This window comes from Peromyscus californicus, unplaced genomic scaffold, assembly GCF_007827085.1.
Source record: "Peromyscus californicus insignis strain IS unplaced genomic scaffold, ASM782708v3 Scaffold_9__1_contigs__length_137607984, whole genome shotgun sequence".
Lineage (NCBI taxonomy): Eukaryota > Metazoa > Chordata > Mammalia > Rodentia > Cricetidae > Peromyscus > Peromyscus californicus.
The window spans coordinates 14,299,632-14,322,337 of record NW_026294617.1 but is presented as its reverse complement, the minus strand read 5'-3'; the positions used below and the strand labels follow the sequence as shown (position 1 = coordinate 14,322,337).

At 44.1% G+C, this 22,706-nt stretch overlaps 1 protein-coding gene across 11 annotated transcripts in view; it reads right to left on the bottom strand.

Moving 5' to 3' along the window:
- Sox2 (SRY-box transcription factor 2) overlaps positions 1-22,706 on the bottom strand; it is a 621,552-nt gene that overhangs the window by 514,319 nt on the left and 84,527 nt on the right. For 7 of the 11 annotated variants that reach the window (XR_008216420.1, XR_008216414.1, XR_008216412.1 and 4 more), the window contains exon 2: positions 3,976-4,045. The gene's annotated coding sequence lies outside the window, so the exon portion shown is untranslated. Of the gene's footprint in view, positions 1-3,975; positions 4,046-4,168; positions 4,957-22,706 lie in introns of those variants that run through there. The other 4 variants (XR_008216422.1, XR_008216407.1, XR_008216406.1 and 1 more) reach the window with 4 other exon arrangements.

Genomic DNA, 22,706 nt, shown 5'->3' with positions numbered 1-22,706 from the left:
CACCTAGGAACGCCGTGTGGAACAGGAAGAAAGGAGTAAAAGGTAGACGTCCTGTACTGACAAGCGAAGAACATTTGCAGACCAGAATGTTCTGTAAGGAAGCTCAAGAAAGCTTGGCAGGATATTCATAGTAAATCCTCCCCTCCATGTATCCCCTCCCCACAGGAACATCTCCACTCTGCATTGTCTTGCCCACAAAAACAGATTCATCTTGTAAACTTCAGGGAAGAACTGAGGTCTGTGGCTCTGGACTAGCTTAGGACAAGCACTAGAAAGAGGCTGGGGTTGCTCATGTGGGTTGTCGACTGGATCTGGAATCAGCTTAGAAACAGCCCCTTGACTACATTAATTGAGGTAAGGAGACTCATCTGCTATGGATGACACCATTTCCTGGGTGAGATCCTGGACTGTATAAATAGAGAAGGAGAACTTAGGACCAGCCTGCATTGACCCTTCTCAGCTTCCCAGCTCTGGACATGGTGTGACCAGTCCCCTAAGCTTCTGCTGCCGGGACTTCCATGCTGAGCTTACCCTAGAACCGTGAGTCAAATAAACCCTTCTCCCTTAAGTGACTTTTGCCAGGGCATTTTATCACAAGAGTAGGAAGTGAACTAAGACAGAGACAGACACACACGAGGCAGTATGGGAGCCCCAGACCTCTCTCTGTGTCAACTCCCAAAGGTTTAGGTGTGAGACGAACAGAGGCCTCGGTTCAGTCAGTGCAGACTTAGGATTCCTGCATGACCAGAGACAAGTATCGACTCCCTCTGACCTTGCTTTTCCCTCTGTGAGACAATGGCTTCACATCTGTGAGGGGAACAGCATGATAGACAATGTGGGAGTGATAATGGGTTTTCCATTTTTGTTTTTGCTGCTGTCAACATTGAGTCAAAAGAAGCTTAACTCAAAACAATTGATATGTGACCTTTTTGTAAATGTGCCTTTGTTGCCTCTGAGTCTTAGCCCTAGTTGTTTACAGTAACTACCTCAAAACATATGCAAGAGATGGGGCTACAGGAGAAGGTATTCCCTGTTCCCTGTATTGGGTCGCCCATCTTCCCATTACAATTTTAGTGTGTGGTGGCAGTTGGTACCTTCCCCTCCACAGCCACGCTTCCAGTATCATAGTCATGTGACCATCAACTGGACCAATCTTAGTGTTGATCCCACTCATCAGAACCTGGCTGCCTCTGGATTTGGTAGTGATGTCAATGTCTAAGGAAACTCTTTTCTCATTACCAGATAAACTCTTTTCTTATCACCATGTTTACAAGGAGAAGTCACCTCCCACACCTGCCCAGAAGCATCCCACTTGACACCTAAGGAGAGTGAGATTCTGTTTACATGCTAGTGAGCAGCTCAGAACAGCACCCACACAGCCTGGCCAGTCCTTCTTCTGTACCCTGAACTCAGGGAACAAGCAAGCCACTGCCACTGGTTGGGCAGCCTAGAGTGCATCAGAGCCTCAAGGCACAGGCCCTCACTTGCCTGGGGAAGTAAAAGCCAGCTTGAGCTCCTCCTCTGGGGTCCTATAGGCCCTGGCAGAACAGTGGAAGCCCTGTGGCATCACCAATGGAAAGGCAGCCTTGGCTCCATACACAAGGCTCCAAGCATCCCTAACAAACAGGCAGACACCAAAACCTTCAAATAAGTCTCAGGTCCATCAGAGCTCATGGACATCTCACCTTTTCCCTCCCTTCTTATAACTTTTGAGGACACCACACAGATCTTAGGTTGCTAAGGCCCCCAGGATTAGCTGATTGGTGGTTGTTTGGGCTTTACAAAGAAGAAAATAGGTGGTGTGTCAGTTGTTATGGCAAAGAACAGGAGTTTGCAAGTAAGAAATCCAGTGCTCCTGGATTTCCAGTCACTACTTGGGAATTAACCAGCTCTCCAGGTCCCCAGCATGCAGGTTTTACAGAATACTGTTTAAACCTGAGGGAAGAGGAAATTCTCACTGCTCTTCTAACAAGAGCCACCAAAAATCCTCAATAAATTAAGCAGGCAATTAACTGTCCATCGGCTGAACAGATCGGCCCTCTGGGCTCTCTGGTCTGGTCACATGTTTTAGCACCTTCTTTAGAAACACTTCATAGAACATCTCTGCCTCACCAGAAGTACTCACAGACAAGATTCAAGGTAAATTATGCGAAACGAAACATTGACTGTACACGAGAGCAGCAGACAGCACACAATATTGCTGCCGAGGTACTAATGGGGTCAGCAGTGCACGCAGCATCCCTGCCCAGGTGCCGATGTGGGTCAGCAGTGCACGCAGCATCACTCTCCAGGTGCCAGTGTGGGTCAGCAGTGCACAGAGCATCAGTGCCCAGGTGCCAGTGTGGGTCAGCAGTGCACGCAGCATCACTCTCCAGGTGCTGATGTGGGTCAGCAGTGCACGCAGCATCACTCTCCAGGTGCTGATGTGGATCAGCAGTGCACAGAGCACCAGTGCCCAGGTGCCAATGTGGGTCAGCAGTGCACAGAGCACCAGTGCCCAGGTGCTGATGTGGGTCAGAGATGACTGGGGTCAACAGTGCACACACAGAGCATCACTGATGGGGGTCAGCCACACAGAGCACCACACTACCAAACTGACGTAGGATACCAGACACACTGACTTGCTCTTCCTGCTACCAGTCCCATCCTTCAGGGTTCAGTCTGCTTTCTAGGGACTCTTGTTAATCAGGGATAAAGCCCCTTGAAACTGCAATACCAGCACAAACCAGTGCCCCACTGCCACCATCCTGGCAGCTTGCCAAGCATGCTGTTTTAAAGTTAGGCGTTAGGAGGCAGCAATGGCTCAAAACCATGGGCAAAGAGGTGGCTTTGGGAAGTTGGGAAAGAGAAACGTGTGGAAAACAGGCCTGTCTGAGGCAAACTTCCGGGAACTCAGATTCCATGAGAGGAGCAGTTAGAAGAGACAGGGCTAGTCCTTGCCAAGACTCGTGTGAGATTACCTGAGTCCTGGGTTCTGTGTTTCATCATCTCTATTTAAAAACAAAACAAAACCAAAAAACCTCCAGCCAGGGACCTAAAGGGTTAAACGGCATTAAAGCCCTGGGATTCACTGGGTTGGTTTGCTCTTGGCTCTGGAAGCAGGAAGGCTGCCTCTGTGGGGTTTTGGGGTTCCCCCCACCCCCGCCGCCGGCCGCCTTGCTTTAGTAATGTGATCTTCAATATAAACACCCTTCAAGCCACCTGAGACATTAGTACTGGCTGTGCACCCTTGCTCCATTCTGACTGAGCTATTTCTCAAACTTACAATAACATTGTGGTTATGTACATATGCCAATGTCCCATTTGCCTTTTTAAAAATTACCTGTGGCATGTGCTCTAATCCAAGGTATAACGTTTCAGATAACAAATCCGTCTGATTTTCAGGAAGTTAAAAAATGCACTTTTCACTTTCTCAAAGGGGAAACTACTTTTGTATTTTAATTACGGTTCGTTGAAATATTTAAATGACAAGAAATTTTGCTTAAGTTACCTTTAAAATTGTTTGACTTTTCATACGGAAACAACTCTCGCCTCTCTCTGGATGTTCATCATGAGGAAATAAGCTCATGTAATTTACACAACAATTTTACCTCGTTCATAAATGGAGAGAAATCGTGATGACTGTGAATTAAAACTACAGTGTACAATGGTACACACAGAAGCATCTCCGGAGCCTGAGATGTTCACGTTGAATCTTAAACTGCTCTGCTAGGACGCGTGAGTTCCATGCCACACAAGCTCAGCATCACACAGTACACAAGAGGAAGCATCAGGGAGAATGTTCATTGTCACCACAGAATATTGTAAAGAACAGCCAAGTCGCCCAGAATTCACATCAAACAACGCAAATATGGCAGGAAACCCACTTCCCTTCACGGCATGCGTGCTTATTCCAAACTCCTGCAACAATCAAACCTCAGCTCTACGGCAACCAGCTCAGAGCAGGGACAGAAGAAAACGGCACACGTTACTTACTGTTCTTAAGACGTTTATCTGCATCCTTCTGGTTCCGATGGGTGAAAAGGGGTCGGTGCCAAGGAGAAATCTAGCAGGCAAAAAGAGGGGAAAGCAAGTGTTAGTCGTCTGTAAATTCACATCTCCAGGTTTTCCTGAGGCAGCCCCACAAGAGCCCAGCACAAGGACAGAAAGAAAAAGTTGGAGGAATTACCACACCCTCGGCAGGCGACATTCTTTACAATCGAACGGAGCTCCAAACTTTCCCAGCTCAGTCTGCTGAGCCTCGTGTACTGCAGACATCCAACTTCGGCCCCACTGGTGACGACTGAGTCCACAGAACCACGGTGACTTCAACTCCCCGTCCACTGCTCCCCACTTCTCTCCCCTTCTCCATTCACTTTTTCCCTTCCTACGAAAAGCTCATAGGTCTGTTCTCAGTGCCCCCCTAGCCAGGCCTGGCTTTGAAATGCATTTCAATCTCTCCACACAGACGGCTTTCATTGCATTTAGAGTCCCACTAAGGCCCGGCTTTAAAAGCTACGGATTCTTTCTTTCTTTAGCCTTCCCCACAAAGGAAGGGTATTTTGTAAATTACCAGCTCGTTCAGATCAACAAAAGGTACTTTCATAGAAAGCCCCATTTCATTTTGCTCAAATTTGATTACAAGGATGGAGAAAAGGGAAGGAAGTCAAAAAGAAAACCCCAGATGGCTTTTCCATTCATCGCGGTGAATGAGCTTTATCTCTGCCTTTTGAAACCGCAGCCGTGGAAAGCATTTCTGTTGGCTTAAAAAACTTGACAAAAATTATTGGTTTGCCATTTCTCATGCAACAGCCATTGGGAACTGGATGAAAAGACTTTTTCATGGGATCGCCTGCTTGGATCAAAATAATGGAGATTAGGTATTTCATTATAAATTACAGTGGGAGATAGAGCGCCTGTCATATTAATAGCTACCTGCTCATGGCCTTCAATGTAGCTGTTCTCCTAGACAAAGGACCAAGAGGGTTGTCTATTGAGCTTGTACTTTAGTCCTGATCAATTTTCTATCATCAAGGCAAAAGGTGAGGTGCCTAACAAAGACATTCACACATGAGTGACCTCATAAGCCTATAGATAAAACAGCTTAAAGAGGCAAAATACATCCTGAAATTATGGATGATAAACTACATAAAGATGGAGGAGAAGACAGAGCGGAGAGTGGGAGAGGAGAGCAGAGCTCTGTAATTCTCTTCTTTCGGCCAAATGGACACATTAAAAGCGACTTGTTTTCAGCTGCAGATAATTGCAGCCTGTGGTTTGCAGTGGTCGCTGGAAATGCTTCCGCCTACTCCTTTTCCCCCTCGGCACAGTTTCAGACATTTCATTCGCTATTAACAGCAGCATTGTGTTCAGGCTAAGGCTTCTACCAAGAGTCGCACTTAAAAACTAAAAAATGGAAAGGAATTGCAAACAACACAGGCTTCACACACTGTGCTGTGGAGGGACAATGCTTGTTCTCTACTCCAGGTCACTGATCAGCATGGCATTTCTGCCAGGAATCTAAAAAAGCAGTTTAGAGTCTATGCTGTACCTGTAATTAAAACACAGAACTTTAACGAAGTACAGTGAAACCCGGGGGACTCAGTGAAGATTCTCTCAAAAACCAGAGAAAACAAACTCCTTCGTAGAGACCCAGAAAGAGATGGATGATTCTGTTTCATCCAATCACAAGGGATATTTTATATTTCTAATCAAAGCCACACAAATGATCGCAGACGTTACTCATGTCCTTTATCCTCTGCTATTGCCAAAAAATTGTCCTCAACTTTCCCAAATAAAAACAGGGTGGGGCTTTCTGGCCACTAGTTCATTGGTCCTTGAATTCAGGGTAACAGTAAAGAAAGCATCTTTCAGGGATTTAAAAAGCCAGGGTTCACTTGCCCCCATTACCTGGAAATACAGTCCCAGTCTGACATTCTATGTCCAGTACATACAACTAATGCTAAGTTAAAATATATGTGAGCAGGAAAATTTTCTGTACTAGTTTAAACCAAAGAGCAATATAAAGTTATTAATATAAAAGGACTTTTAACTGCCTAAAAGCTTGAGAAATGCCATAAATATCAGCCATGGCAGCAACTGTCAAAATAAGGCCACATTTGGATGGACACCTGTAACAGGTATAATGACTTCCAGACCTTGGACATGAGTGGCTGTAGTGTATACTCACCCACATTAGTAATTTCCTTATGTACAGTAATAATACAGGAAGTTCATTTATGTATGGTCAAGAAACAAGAATACAATGATCTTTGCTGTATTCCATGACTCCACATTGTCTCAGACTACACCATCTTTGTTTGCTTTTCAGAGAGCCCTGGAGCCTTAGACTTTCTTAACCATTCAGAGAGAGAAGAAATTGAAGGTTGTTAACTGGTAGGTGCCAGTGAACAGACAGGCTCTTCCAAGTGTGGTATAAACTTGGATTGGCATGAACCTTGCAGAGGGTGATAGTACATGTCTTAAGAGTCCGAAATTCTATGTAGCCCTTGACCTAGTTATCCTGCCTCTAGGAACTGACCTGGTGGAAACCACCAGAAATGAAGACAAAGATTACCGCCCTTCCCCAAAAAACTATTTACTGCCCTTGATTTCTTTCTTTTGCTGTGATAAGCACCGTGAACTAAAGGGACTTGGAGAAGAAAGGGTTCTTTAGCTCCTATGTCACTATAGCAGTCCATGGAGGGAAGTCAGGGCAGGAAGTCAAACAGATGCGGAAACCGTGGAGGAGCACTGCTCACTGGCTTGCTCTTCCATGGCTTCTTCAACTTGTTCTTTTACACAACTCAGGACCACCTGCCCAGACCACTCACAGTGGCCTGGGCCTTCCCACATAATCATTAACCAAAAAAAAAAGGTCTCCACAGACTTGTCTACAGTCCAATCTGGTGGAGACATTTTCTCAGCTGAGGTTCCCTCTTCCCAGGTGGCTGTAGCTTTTGTCAAGGGAACAAAATCTAGGCAGCACATCTACCAAACAATGGATCAGAGAAGTCGTCAGGAATACAAATTCGAGAACCTGACTTGCTGAGCTCCGGTAACAACAAGCTGGTGGCTTGGTTACTAGTCTTCTGTGCCTTGTTTTTCTCACCTGCAAATCAGAGTCTCAGATTTTTAATCCTAGAGTTTGGGAGGCTGAAGCAAGAAGAGGAATTCCAGGCCATGTAGTAGGTTCTAGTTCCAACTGAGCTACCTGTCAAGACCCTGTCTCAAAAATGGGTGGAGGTGGACAAGGTGTGATGGTCATGCCTTCAATCCCAGTACGAAGGGTGAAAAGGCAAGGGATCTCTCTGGGTTGAAGGCCAGCCTGAAGTTGAAGGTCTTACATAGTGAGACCCTACATAAAAGGAAAGAAATAGGGTGGGAGCTCTCCAATGTGTTGAGATACAGTAAAAGAAACAATCAGCAGAAAGGAGAATGACTTACAGGAAATACTTGTAAGTGTGCTTCTGACAAGGGTTTGGCATCTAGAATGTGTCAGGAAAACATACTAATGAGCAATATAAAACCAATAAAAATGGGCAACAGACTGAAACAGACATTGCACAAAGAAAAGTATACAAATGGCTGACAGGGACAAGAAAAGGACTGTCTAATCTCACAAATCAAAACCCTGTATGCTGCTGGCTCAGCGAGTAAAGGTATATGTCACTAAGTAAAGGTATATGTCACTAAGTAAAAGCATATGTCACTAAGCCCGATAACCCGAGTTCCTTAGAAGTCATATGATGAAAGAAGAGAACTAATTCTCACAAGTCATCTTCTGACCCCCCCATGTGTGCTGTAGCAGACACACATGCAAGCACACACACACACACACACACACACACACACACACACACACACACACACACACACTAAATGAAAAAAAAAACCACAACAAGCTATCACCCTGACATACAGAAAGAATGGCTGTTACTAAAAAGACTAAAAATAACAAGTGCTAGAAAGAATATGGAAAAAGAGAATCCATGCAACTGTGTGTGGAAGTTTCTCAAAACCCTTAAAAACAGAATTATTAGGGACTGGAGAGACAGCTCAGCAGTTAAGAGCACTGACTGTTCTTCCAGAGGATCAGGGTTCAATTCCCAGCACCCACATAGTGGCTAACAACAATCTATAACTCCAGTCCCAGAGGACCAGGCATGTACATGGTACACAAATACACATGTAGTCAAAACATCTATATACATAAAAGTTTTTAGACAAAAAAATCAGAACTACCTGTTAATCTCTTTGCTAGCATACAACTCAATAAAATGAAACCTGTGCCCTTCCAGCAATAGTATTCAAAACAAGGCTGCGTGAGGTGGAGGAAAACAGAAGAAGCACCAAGGTGCACTAGACTAGTCTTTAGTAACTAAAGTGACTAGAAAGTTGTAAATTCTCCAAGACTATCTTATCTTAGGAATCCTGGTCTTGCCACATCTAAGCTCACCTTAGACTCCCAATCCTGCTACTTGGGTCTCCCAAGAGCTAGACTGCAAGTGTGTGCCTCTCCACCTGGCTTCCCAAGATATTGTCAACACTCAGAAGCATGGCAAATGGAGTTGAAGTTGTAAAAAATAGAAATGAATTCTGATTCTTTTTGGTTCATGCATTGCTGAAATAAAAATAATGTCAAATTGAAAACCAAGACTTTTTGAGAAATGTCTGTTAATAGCAAGCAAGCTTTATGAGCAAGTGTCTCAACCATTGTCTCCACACCCAGATGCAAAGCAGTGTTATCTACAGTATCAACGACAGAGGCACTCCAAGTGTGAGTAAAGATGGATGGATACAGAATAGCATACACATAGGCAATGGACCATCAGTAATGCAAAGAAAGAAGTTCTAACATCCCAGGTAAAATAAGCCACTCACAAAAGTACAAATATGAGAGGCTAGGGAGATAGCTCAGTCAGTAAAGTACTTGCTGTATAAGCATAATGACCTGAGTTCAATGCCCAGTATCCATCCATGTAAGAAGCTGGACCTGGGCATACACCTTTAACCCCAGCACTGGGGATGCAGAGACAGGAGGGTCCCTAAGGCTCTCTGCCCAGCCGGTCTAACTGGATTGTCGAGCTTCAGTCACATTGAGAAACCCTGTTTCAAAACCTAAGGTGGAAAGCAATAGAGGATGACAGCAGCAGTGATCTCTAGTCTCCATATGCGTGTATGCGTACATGCACCTTCTACACATGTGAACACACACAAGGATGGGTACAATATGCCTTCACTTTCATGACCTAAACAGGAAGGAGATATGTAGTTAATGGAGGCTGGAAGAAGAGGGCAAACAGAGTTGAGTGACAGGTACATAATTTTAGTTTTGCAAATTGAAAGATCTCAGGGGGTGGGGGGTGGGGGTGACTGCAAAACAATGTAAATGTAACATCATGAGCTATATCGATGAAACTGCTTAAGGTGGTAAACATTGTGCTTTATACATTTTCTCTAAAAGCTGTGAAAACGTTGCTTCCTGGCTCGCGGTTTTAGTGTTACAAGCATCTAGTGTAACCCGGAAGAAGAAGAGAGTGAAAAGGGGAACAGCAAAGAGGACCGCTGCTATGTGAAGTTAGCTGTATGGCTCAAAAACTTCACTGCCCCAAGAGAACTCAGTCAGGATTTCTCCTGAGCAGGGGTAGGGCCTGGAACTGGACGTCAGCAACTGGGAAGAAGACATGGGTATTTTGAATGTTCTGGTACAGCGTGTGCCAATGGGCCAGACTGGCTTGTAGACAGATTCAGAATGAAGATTCAGACTGAATGGTAGAACTGGTCACCTGCTCTTTGAGAATGCCACAGAAGGGCCTGCAGTTCTCTGGGGAGAGCCTTCTTTAAGTCCACCATCCCTACAGAACCGAGGATGGCCTTGACTCAGTGATCTTCAGCGTCTGCCGCCCAAGCGTGGTGACTGCATGCCTGTGCCCAGCTTTCCAGTTCAGCACTCTCACACACTTTCCCCCATGGCTTACACAACCAGCACACAACTTATAGAAACAAATGATGGAGCCAGGCCATTCTAGGTGACCTGCAATTGGAATACGTGAAGAGGCGAACTTTTCTAGATGAGATTAGATTGTTTGAATTGGGTTCCAAACACCCCATTCCCACGATGGGCTCTCAGTAGGTGATATAGAGATTGGTATTTCCACACAAACTATGCCAGATCTCAGCTGAACTGCCAACATTTCTACTCTTTTTTTTTTTTTTTTTGGTTTTTCGAGACAGGGTTTCTCTGTGTAGCTTTGCGCCTTTCCTGGAACTCACTTGGTAGCCCAGGCTGGCCTCGAACTCACAGAGATCCGCCTGGCTCTGCCTCCCAAGTGCTGGGATTAAAGGCGTGCGCCACCACCGCCCGGCCTATTTCTACTCTTATGTGATACCAAATCTTCAAAGCATCCTAGCCTAAAAGAATCTCTTTTCTATCTCATAATAAAGAGAACAGGGAAAAACAACTTCATCTAATTCTCCCAACTTCTCTAATTCTGTTCATGTGTTACCCTGAGGCCATGGACCCCAAATCAACAACACAATTGAGTCTCTACATTCCTTTGTGCCTCATGATAAATTAACGTGCTTCCAGTTTCCCCTTTTGCCACACCCGACCTTCAAGTGCTATCTATGGTCATGCCCAGTCCTCATGACGCTGACAACAAGCACTTTCTCCTGGTTCTGTAACGTTCTCCTGACTTCTCTGTGTAGAAGCTCATTTGATGAGCAACGTCTTCCCTTCTCCTGTTCACCCTGTGATCTCACCACTATCATGTTCAGCCTTCCAGAAACTGTTCGCGGTCTTTTGGTCTCTGGTTCCCTGGTTGTCCAGTCTTCCAATTCAGTACTCCAAGTGCAAAAGCCCTCATCCCCATGAGACTCTACTCTGGTCCACTTTTCTCTACACACTCAGTGGCCACCTCTCCTGCTCAAGATCCTCCATGATTTGAATCCTTGTGACTCCAAAGTCCGCTCCCCAGCACTGATACAAAAGCCAGTTCTAGTTCAGTGTGTTGGAAATGACCTGCTGGCATCCATACCTGCAGCCAGCGTGAGAGCAAGTGAGGGCGAGTGAAGAAGAGGTAGGGTGGTGGCTCAAGAGGCTCAAACCTGAGTTCCTTCAGCTCCAGTTTGGTAAAAAGCAGCACTCACTTTCTCAGGTAACACATCTCAGACCATCACTGGCCGTTCTGTCTCATCTTCACATCTTTTCGTGTGTGTGTGTGTGTGTGTGTGTGTGTGTGTGTGTGTGTGTGTGTGTGTGCTGTGACACACAGGTGAAGCTCAAAGGACAACTTGTGGAAGTTGGTTCTATCCTCCTACCATGGGGGTCCCAGGTATTGAACTCAGGTTGTCACAGTCTGGCAGCAAGGGTCTTTAACTACTGAGTCACCTGCTACACCCCCCTTTGCTCTTTATAATATGTGCAAATTGTCGTGTACACGAGGCGGCAGAGGACTCTTTCCTCATGGGCCATCTGTCTTTGTTTGTTTTGTTTTTGAGGCAGGTTCACCCACTGGGACTTAGGACTTATCAAGGAGGCCAGGCTGGCTGGCCAGCAAGCCCCAGGGATCTGCCTCTCTATATGTGTCCCCAGTGCTGGGATTACAAACAAGTGTCATGTCCACCTTCTCACATGTGTTCTGGGGTTCAGCTCACATCCTCATACTTGCCAGACAAGCACTTTACAGACTGGGTCATGCCCTTCTCCCAGCCCTAAGCCTCTCCCATTCTTCACAACTAAACTATCGTCCTGAAATTCCTCTCTTTAACCAACACAAGCGTCTTTGAGATCTGTGGTTCTTCCACTGCTCTCTTCAGAAACTTCCTGTGCTTCTCCAAAGTACAGAGTCCTTCAGCTCACAGGATCAGGGAACTGTCCAGTGATGAGAACGTCATGATCACAGGCTCAGAACTGAAGAGCAAAGTGCAGCTGTGGACCACACACATGTGTGCCATGGTCCAGGGCCTGCTTCCCCTTCCTGCGGAGCACCTTTGTGTAACTTGTCCTTTACCCTGAACACCGTTCCCTCCTCATTGGGCAGCATATAAGTCATATCTCAAGATCTAACTTAAATGCTACATCTTTTCATAGCGTGTCAAGTCAAAGTCTCTAGGAAGGAAATAGTAGGGCTGGAGTTAGAACGGTAGTAGGATACTTGCCTATTCTGAGTGAAGCCCTGGGTTTATAACAATTTAAAAAGGAGGGGAAGGGGGGGCTGGAGAGGTGGCTCAGAGGTTAAGAGCACTGACTGCTCTTCCAGAGGTCCTGAGTTCAATTCCCAGCAACCACATGGTGGCTCACAACCATCTATAATGAGATCTGGCGCCCTCTTCTGACCTGCGGTCATACATGCTGTATACATAATAAATAAATAAATCTTTAAAAAAAAAAAAGGAGGGGAAGGGTAGAGAGAGGAGGAGGCCTCAGGATTAAGAATCAGCATTGTTCATATACATTTTATTTTAATTGTGTGTGCACATTTAATGATCTAAAATGCAGTTATAATTCAAGATAGTAAATCGAAACAATCTGAGGCCCTACAGCACAGCTCTGAATTTAGAGGGACTTTGACACAGTATGCTATCATGACGCTGATCAGAGCTTTCAGAAATCAACTCTGTCATATTTCTCCGCCACACCAGACCATGAATTCCTCCACGGAGGCAACACTAATTGGTGGCTCCATCTTTGAGGATCAACAGCTACTCAGTTCTTGTTGAATTAATGAGTGGAGCATGACAGGATTAATGAAACGCACCTTAGGTTACGGGGAGGTGGCTTCATAATTCCTGGTATTGAGGCAGAGGATGGGATCATACGTGTGGTTGATGCCTTAGGGACCAAGAGTTCAGGCTGACTTTGAGTTTGGACTTCTAACTTGTCCTTTGTGCTGTGCTACCCTTAACAACCTCCCTAGCCTCCCGGATCTTACCTTTCTCCATTGCGTGCCCTGGACATTGTATTTAATGACCCGGTGGCCTCTGCATGAAGCTCCATAGCTCAGCCTTGTGCTGCAGTGTTAGTGTGAGTGCGGCTACTTCTGCCACAACCACAGGCACTAAGGGATACACTATGGCTGTAGCTCGGCAACTGCATTTTTTAATGTGTTGGAACAACCTGCTGGCAATTCCACTTTCTTACTTTAACTTGGAATCAAAAACAGAACTGACCGCTGTCTTCTGCCACAGGCCAGCATTTTGCTTATTTGCTTTTCTCTATAATTCATAAAATGCTATATGTTTGTTACTTTGTATCTGCTTTTCCTACTAGAATATGATCTTGCAAAGATAGAAATAATAAAGAATAAATACATTATCTCTGTCTTTGTGTCCTTCATCTGGACTTGTCTTGGCTTACTGTAGAATTAAGAGTCTTTCCTCATGAAAGAGAAAAGCCAGGGGAGGCCTGGCTACCCCAAAACCAATCCTAAAAAGCCTTTGTTTTGGAAACCTTAAGCCTTCAGATACCATGAGAGATTGTCTCAAATGGGAAAACATGGAGGATGCAGAGTTGCATGGTTTGAAGAGGACTCATTTCCATAAAGTGGTGCTTTTCCCCATTTATCTAGATAGCTATCAAACTGTGAGGTATTTACTCATGAGGCAAATAGTTAGTTTGACACCATTCCATTCATATTAAATAACAAATGCTATTTAAGATAACCACACAAAAAAAATGAGCAAGCCCACCTGTGCTTTGCAATCCTGTCCCTACCTAATTTTAAATTAGGTTACTTAATACCATAATTCTTCAACGCTTTCAATTAGACTAAGTTGTTGTGAAAGTTTAGCTTTAGTATTCTATTAGCAACAGAAGGGGTGATTTGGAAATAAAGTAGTATTTATACTAGCTAAGAGAGGGAGTTTTGCCAAGGAAATAATGCAAGTTTTAACTTAAATGGATATGTTTAATCTACTAGAAAATTAAAATGTCAACCATTATGGAAACATTAAGCTACAAATATGTGCCATGCTTTTTAAACTATCTTGTCAAGCTTTATGGCAAGTCTTATGATGGGCTCTGCTTCTTAATCTAGTGTGAGATGCATTTTGAACTTCTGTGTCATGAATTGCCTCTTTTGAAAATGTTACAATGTTTGGACCATTGAAGTAAGTTGTGGGATCTGGCTGAATTAGCCAAGTTTTTCTGTGCTAACCAAAACTCAAAACACTAGCATTTACACAGAGCTATTAATGGAGTCAACCAAGCTCATTGTAATGTGCTTAAGCAATGAAACAATTTTAACATTAGCGTGATGTAATTTGTTGGAAACACAAGTGGTATATGGTGACTAACCTCGTAGGGTCTAGCTAAAACTGTAAAGAAAGCTGAGGTGCTGGGGAGAAGGTTTGCAAGCATACGGATCTGAGTTTGGAGCCAGTGGCCATGTGAAGAACTGTGTATGGCCACACACAAGCACCCTGAGGGCAGAGACAGGAGCACCACAGTGCTTACTGGCTGCCAGTAGAGCTCCAGGTTCAGGGAGAAACTGACCTGAGCTCGTGGAAGCTCACTGACTCTAGACCAACAGCTAGGGAGCCTGCATGGGACCGACCTGGGCCCTCTGCATGTGTACGACAGCTGTGTAGCTTGGTCTGTACATGGGGTTCCTAGCAAGGGGATCAGGACCTGTCCCTGGCGCTTGAGCTGGCTTTTGGGAACCCATTCCCCATGCTGGATTGCCTCGCCCAGCCTTGATGCAGGGGAGGAGCTTGGTCCTGCCTCAACTTTGTATGCCATGCTTTGTCGATACCCATGGGAGGCCTGCCCTTTCTGAACAGAGACGGAGAAGTTGATGGGGGGGGGTTAGATGTGGGGGGAGAATGGAAGGAGAGGAGAGAGGGGAAACTGTGGTTAGTATGTAAAATAAATGAAAAATTTTAATTAATAAAAAATAAATAAGTAAAGAATAAAATAAAGGAGCTTTAAAAAAAGATTATTAATCATTCCCATGTTTGGGTCCTGAATTTGAATTTTGTTCTTCAGAAAGTCCCAATGCTGAATTTTTTTAAAGGATTAATGCTGAAATTTTTAATAATTCTGGAAAATACAATGTAAATTTTTTTAAAAAGGACCAGAGTGGGGAAGGGTAGAGTAAGACACTCAACATCTTCCTCTGGCCTCTGCACACACGCACAGGCACAGGCATGTGCACACCCACAGACCATACTCACACGCACAGACACAGGCATGTGCACACCCACAGACCATACTCACACACGCACACACACACACACACACACACACACACACACACACACAGAGTAAAAAGAATGGTAGTTGTTTGTCCTTCCTAATGAATGTAAAACTGGAAATCACTCCTCATGTTTTCCTTCCGATTGTAGACCCCCTCCTTCAGTAACCCTTGTTGACTTCACTTTCCAGATGCATGGCTGCTGTGTGAATTTCCCATGCTTTTGCAAGCTGAGTCCGAACCTCACTGTGTGGACAGGTGCAGTGGCAGCTGAGTAGGAACCTCACTGTGTGGACAGGTGCAGTGGTAGCTGAGTCCTAACCTCACTGTGTGGACAGGTGCAGTGGCAGCTGAGTTCAAACCTCACTGTGTGGACAGCTGCAGTGGTAGTCGAGTCCTAACCTCACTGTGTAGACAGGTGCAGTGGCAGCTGAGTCGGAACCTCACTGTGTGGACAGGTGCAGTGGCAGCTGAGTCGGAACCTCACTGTGTGGACAGGTGCAGTGGCAGCTGAGTCGGAACCTCACTGTGTGGACAGCTACAGTGGCACCTGAGTCCTAACCTCACTGTGTGGACAGATGCAATGGCAGCTGAGTTCAAACCTCACTGTGTGGACAGGTGCAGTGGTAGCTGAGTCTGAACCTCACTGTGTGGACAGGTGCAGTGGCAGCTGAGTCGGAACCTCACTGTGTGGACAGGTGCAGTGGCAGTTGAGTCTGAACCTCACTGTGTGGACAGGTACAGTGGCAGCTGAGTCCGAACCTCACTGTGTGGACAGGTGCAGTGGCAGCTGAGTCAGAACCTCACTGTGTGGACAGATGCAGTGACAAGCCGAGTCAGAACCTCACTGTGTGGACAGATGCAGTGGCAACTGAGTCAGAACCTCACTGTGTGGACAGATGCAGTGGTAGTCGAGTCCTAACCTCACTGTGTAGACAGGTGCAGTGGCAGCTGAGTCGGAACCTCACTGTGTGGACAGGTGCAGTGGCAGCTGAGTCGGAACCTCACTGTGTGGACAGGTGCAGTGGCAGCTGAGTCTTAACCTCACTGTGTGGACAGCTGCAGTGGCAGCCAGCTGACTTTTCTCATTCTGTTTTACCTCTGACAAGTTTCCTCACTGCCACCAAAGCAATCCTTGTTAATACTGACATCAATAAATAGAACATGGAGCCCTGGGTTGTTACCTCTCCACAAAAACACTCATTGGCAGCAATTCTGATAAGTACTATTTCCATCACTAGTTGAAAATCCTAGCACCTGAGAAAATACAAGCCCAGACTCCATGACACCAACAGAGAATTGAGACATCCCACACTGGAGGCTCTGCACTCAACAGTGTCACAAGATCAGAAAGGGACCTCCTGGTGCCTCAGTTTACTTGGACAGAAGGTATTTGTTCATATGTCCAACCAGGCCCCAGACTTTCTAAGGAAGCTCCCTGGAAGATTGGATTCTCTATTCCCAACCTGACTAGGATCTTGTACTGTGGGGTATGGGCTGAGCAGCAGCATGCATTGGTTCCTCTCTATTCTTAATTACAGATGCAAAGTGTTGTGGAATACTAGTTAAAGGTGTTTTGCAGTTGTTTATGCTGTGGAATATTTGTTTAACAATGCAAAGATGTAAGGCATTCCTTTATGTTACATTTGTTTAACTCTGTGAAGCTGTGTTACTGTGCCTGTCTAAAACACCTGATGGTCTAATAAAGAGCTGAAGGGCCAATAGCAAGGCAGGAGAGAGAAATAGGCAGGGCTGGTAGGCAGAGAATAAAGAAGGAAAAGAAGAAGAGGGAGAGTGAGAAAGGGAGAAGGAGAGGAGGATGCCAGGGGCCAGCCACCCAGCAACACAATCAGCCATGGAGTAAGAAGGAAAGAAAGACATATAGAATAGAGAAAAGTAAAAGCCCAGAGGCAAAAAGTAGATGGAATAATTTGAGTTAAGAAAAGCTAGGTAGAAATAAGCCAAGCTAAGGCTGGGTATTCATAAGAAATAATAAGTTTCCATGTATTTATTTGGGAGCTATGTGGAAGGTCCCCCAAAGAGCTAAGAGTTAAAAAACAGAAAACCCAACTACAGTAATGTAACTAACTCTCTCAAGCTCCTGCTGCAGTGACTCTTCCTTTATGAAGGACTGTAGCATAGTAACTGTGAGCTAACAGATGCCTTTCCTCCCTCCAGCTGCTTCTGTCAGGGTATCTTAGAGCAACAATGGGAAAAGAAGCAAGGTACTGATACAAGGCACTGGCATCTGTGCTTCCAGGTGTGAGCCTCTGGTAGGCCAGTCCATTCCAGTGTAGCCATGCAGAGGAGAGTGGAGATGGGAGCCTGGAGTGGTACACGCCACAGCTTTCCCTCCAGCTCAGAACAGCATAAGTAGACTAGGACCACAGCTACCTGCATCTCCAGACAGGGAAAACAGTAGTAAAGGCCACCAGATCTCTGGCCAGACTCCTATACAAGTTCAGCTCAAGAAGATGGGGAAAGATGTCTGCTTTACCTAATTGGAGGTCAACACAGAATCAGAAAAAGGAATTAAGCAAAGATGTCCAAAAACAGGAAAGGTAAAATTTCAGAAGACAACTGTGGTGGTTTGAATGAGAATGACCTTCATAGGCTAATTATTTGAATGCTTGGTCCTTAGTTTGTGGAACTCTTTGGGAAGGATTAGATGATATAGCCTTATTGGAGGAAGTGTGTGCTGGCTAGTTTTATGTCAGTTTGTCACAAGCTATAGGCACTTGAGAGGAGGAAGTCTCAAATGAGAAATTGTCTCCATAAGACTGGCATGTAGCCAAGCCTGTAGGAAATTTTCTTAGTAATTGATGGGGGATGGCCCAATCCACTGTGTGTGGTGCCACCTGGCTGCTGGTCCTGGGCTCTGTAAAAAAGCAGGCTGAGCAAGCCATGAGGAGCAAGCCAGTAAACAACACTCCTCCATGGCTTCTGCAGCTGGTCCTGCCTCCAGGTTCCCACCCCAATTTGAATTCCTACCTTAGTTTCCCTCAATAGACTGCAATTCTGGATGTGTAAGCCAAATGAATCTTTTCCTCTCAAAGTTGCTCTTGGTTATGGTATTTCATCACAGTGATAGTAACTCTTGGTAAGGCAAGATGTGTCAGTGGAGGTGGGCTTTGAGATTTCAGGACTCCTGCCATTCGCAGTGTTCTCTCTCCATTTGCCTACTATGTGTGGACTAAGGTGTGAGCTCTGGACTCTGCCTCTTTGTGTAGACCCAGCATAGCTCTTTCTCTCCATCCCTCTCAGCTTCCCTTTCTAGCTCTTCTCTATTTGTGTCAACTACCAATCTGAAGAGATACTTTCTCCCAGGGACCCACAGTGGCCACAGTGGGCTGAGACTCAGGTGATGTTCATCATCTTTTCTGTTCTCTGTTAATCTTTTCAAACTTACTCATAGTCCTGTAGCAGCCTGCTTGTGGGAGCCCCTCCTCCCACCCCATCTCCCTTCCCTGGGACTCTGCTTCCTGGTGTGGACTTGGTTCCCCTAGCTCTTTCCTGAGGCCCCTCTCAGGCTTTCTTCCAAGGCCATCTCCCGTCCTTCCTGTCAACTGCTGACCTCCCGAGCTTTCTCTATCAGGCACCCCACAGTCACCACAATTGCCTAGGATCCAGAGAGGGCAACAGCAACCAAAGAACAGAAGACCCACTCAATAAAAACAAGACCAGACATTGACACCAAGAAACACATCAAATATCACAACTCCAGATGCCTGAGCCCCAGCACAGGAAGGAAAACATGAACAGCCAAGATAATAAACCTCCACCAGAAACCAGTAACTCTACTGCAGAAGGCCTGAAGAAATGCAATATGGTTGAAGCACAAGGCAGGGACTTCAAAATAGCAATTAGGAATATGTTCAATGACCTTAAAGAAGATTTGAATAAATCCCTTAATGAAGTCCATGGAAATAGGGAAGGTTGAATGAAATAATAGAACTAATTTGAGACTTGAAAGCAGAATTTAATGAAGAAAACCAAAGCTGAAATAAAACTGTAAATAAAAAATTAAGGATATCAAACAAAAACCACAGAGGTAAGCCTCATCAACAGGTTACAAGATATGGAAGAAAAAACCTCAGGTGCTGAAGACAAGGTAGATGAAATGGATAGCTCAGTCAAAGAAAAGATTAAATCTAAAAAATCTACAGGCACAAAACATCCAGGAAATCTGAGACACTGAAAATACCTAATCTATGAATCATCTGTATAGAGGAAGCAGAAGAAATCCAGAACAAAGGCACAGAAAATATTTTTAACAAAAATAATGGAATAAAATTCCCACAGTCTAAAGAAAGAGATATCTTTCAAGGTACAAGAATCATGATAAACGCCAAATAGAGAGGACCAGAAAAAAAATTTTTCAGAGCACCTATTAATCAAAACAAGGAAAGGATATTAAAAACTGCAAGGGAAAAGGACGAAGTCACATATAAAGGCATACATATTAAAATAATGTCTAACTTCTCAATGGAGACACTGGAAACCAGAGGCCTAAATGGATGTTCTAGCAACTCTGAGAGGCCATAGATACCAGCCCAAATTATTATAACCAGCAAAACTATCAATCACAATAGACAGAGAAAGAAAAACACCCCATAATAAAAATCAAGTTTAAGTAATTTCTATCTACCAATACAACTCTACAGAAAAAACTAGAAGGAAAAACTTCAGTCTGAAGAGGTTACCACACCCAAGAAGACCTAAGGAATAACTAACCCCAGAATAGCAAATCAAAAGAGGAGGAAGAATCCATACCATAGCAACAAAATAGCAAGAATCAATAAACACTGCTCATTGATAGTTCTCAATATTAATGATTTCAATTTACCAATAAAAATACACAGACTAATAGCTCAAATTAGGAAATAGGATCCATCTTTCTTCTGCATCTAAGAAACACAGTTCACTATCAAATAAAAAGATGGAAAAGGGTATTCCAAGTAAATGCACCCATGAAGCAAGCAAGTGTAGCCATTTTAATATCTGAAACAATAAACCTCAAACCAAAACTAATCAGAAGAGATTATATATCCATCAAAGGAAAAAATCTCCAAGAGAATATTGAAATTCTATACATTTATGCACCAATAACGAGGTTACCAGAGCTTATAAAAGAAACATTACTACAACTAAAATCACAAATTGAACCTTATACAGTAATATCAGGAAACTTCAATACCAGACTCTTGCCAGTGGACAGGCCATCCAGATGAAAACTAAACAGAGAAATGCTGAAGTTAAATAACATCATAAATCAAATAGACCTAGCAGATACATACAGAACATTTCACCCAAACACGAAAGAATATACTTTCCTCTCAGTATCCCATGGAACTTCCTCTAAAATTGACTACATACTTGGACACAAATCAAGTCTCAACAGATATAAGAAACTGAGATAATTCCTTGCATCCTACCTGACCACCATGGATTAAAACTAGATATCAACAACAGAAAATACACAAATTCATGGAAATTGAGCAACTCACCACTGAATGAAAAATGGACCAAGACAGAAATAAAGAAAGAAATTAAAAACTTTTTAGAATTTAAAAATGAAAATACAACATATCCAAACTCATGGGACACGGCAAAAGCAGTTCCAAGAAGCAAGTTCATAAAACTACGTGCCTGTACCAAAAGAATTGGAGAGCTCTTGTATTAGTAATACACCTGAAACTCCAGAACAAAAAGAAGCAATAACACCCCAAAAGAGTAGGCAGTAAGAAATAAATAAACTCAGGGTTTTAAATCAGTGAAAGAGAAACAAAAAACAATAACAAAAACAAAAAAAATCAATTAAACAGAGAGTTGGTTCTTTGAGAAAACCAACAAGATTGATCAATCTTAAACCAAATTAACTACAAGATGGAGAGAGAAGAACCAAATTAATAAAATTAGATTTAAAAGGGGAGGGATAGCCTGATGGTAAGGCCCTATTGCTGAGACAACACTTACACACATCATTGAACATCAGCAAGTCGAGCTAGTGCCCAAGTAGAAGCTTCACCCCTGCTGATTATCATTCACAGTACTGGAAGGTACTCTTCATGTTACCAGTGGACAAATGTAGTCAATATCCCCGACTGCAAACTCTGTGACCTACAGTAGCACCCTGCCTTTAAGACATACTGGTACAATAGTGGTACAAATGCTATGGGAGCAACCAACCACTTTCTGGATGGGTTTAAGGTCCACTTCATGAGAGCAGCCCATACCTGACACTCCTATAGTGAGCAAGAATCTGAGACGAGATGGGTTATGGACCTAGGAGAAAATCTAATTCTATTGTTCTACTGAAAGAACATAGCACTAAAATGACTCATAATGACTGTCTACTATTCCCATAGATTAATGCCTCGCTCAGCCTTCTTCAGAGAAGCTTCTTCTTGCAGTAGATGGGAACTAACGTAGAGACCCACAACTGGTCATTGTGCAGAGAATAAGAAACTTTGCAGCATTCACTACTAAATGGAATATCTTCATAAAGCCCCCCCCCCCTTTAAGGCAAAGGGAGCTATGCAGAAGAGGAAGCTGAAAGACTGTAAGAGTCAGAGGTGATGAATGACTCCAAGGAGACAGTGTCTTCCAAACACAACAAGACTGATGAACATATGAACTCACAGAGATTGTGGTAGCATGCACAGGGCCAACACAGGTTGACATCAGGAGTCCTAGCACTGAGAGGGGGAAGTGGACATGGGCTTCCACTCTTAACCAAGAAACTATCTGTAATTGATACACACTGGCAAAATAAAAATCAGTTTTCTCAAAAAGGAGTCTGTCTTAAAGTTTCTATTGCTGTGAAGAGACACCATGACCACTGCAACCTTTATAAAGGAAGACATTTAATGGGGTGGCTTACAGTTTAGAGGTTCAGTCTGTTATCATCATGGTGGAACACAGCAGCATGCAGGCAGACATGGTGCTGGAGAGGTAGCTGAGATTTCTACATTTTGCATAGGCAACAGAAAATGAATGGGACACTGGGCATGGCTTGAGCATATATGAGACCTCAAATCCCACCCCCACAGTGACACACTTCCTCCAACAAGGCCATATTACTCCAGCAAAGTCACACCTCCTAATAGCACCACTCCCTATGAGCTTATGGGGTCCATTTTCATTCAAACCATCACAGGGTCTCACTGGGTATATTAACTGTGCCCAGTAGTAGTTGGCTAGCACAAAACAAACTCAATGGTATTTTTGTAAACTTTTTAATCTCATTTCACTTTGTTTGGGGCATATTTTTGTCTTATTAATCTTTAGCTTATTTATTTTGATTTCTATTTTGTGGAGTTTGTGTGTGTGTGTGTGTGTGTGTGTGTGTGTGTGTGTGTGTGTGTGTGTGTTTCTTGGGTTTTTGTTTGGGTTTGGTTTGGTTTGGTTTATTTGTATATTTTAGAGTGATAACATAAATCTAAGTGGGTAGGAAAGTAGGAAGGAGGCTCTTAGGGGAATTGGGGAAGGGGGGAAACATGATCAGAAGATACTGTATGAAAAAAATCC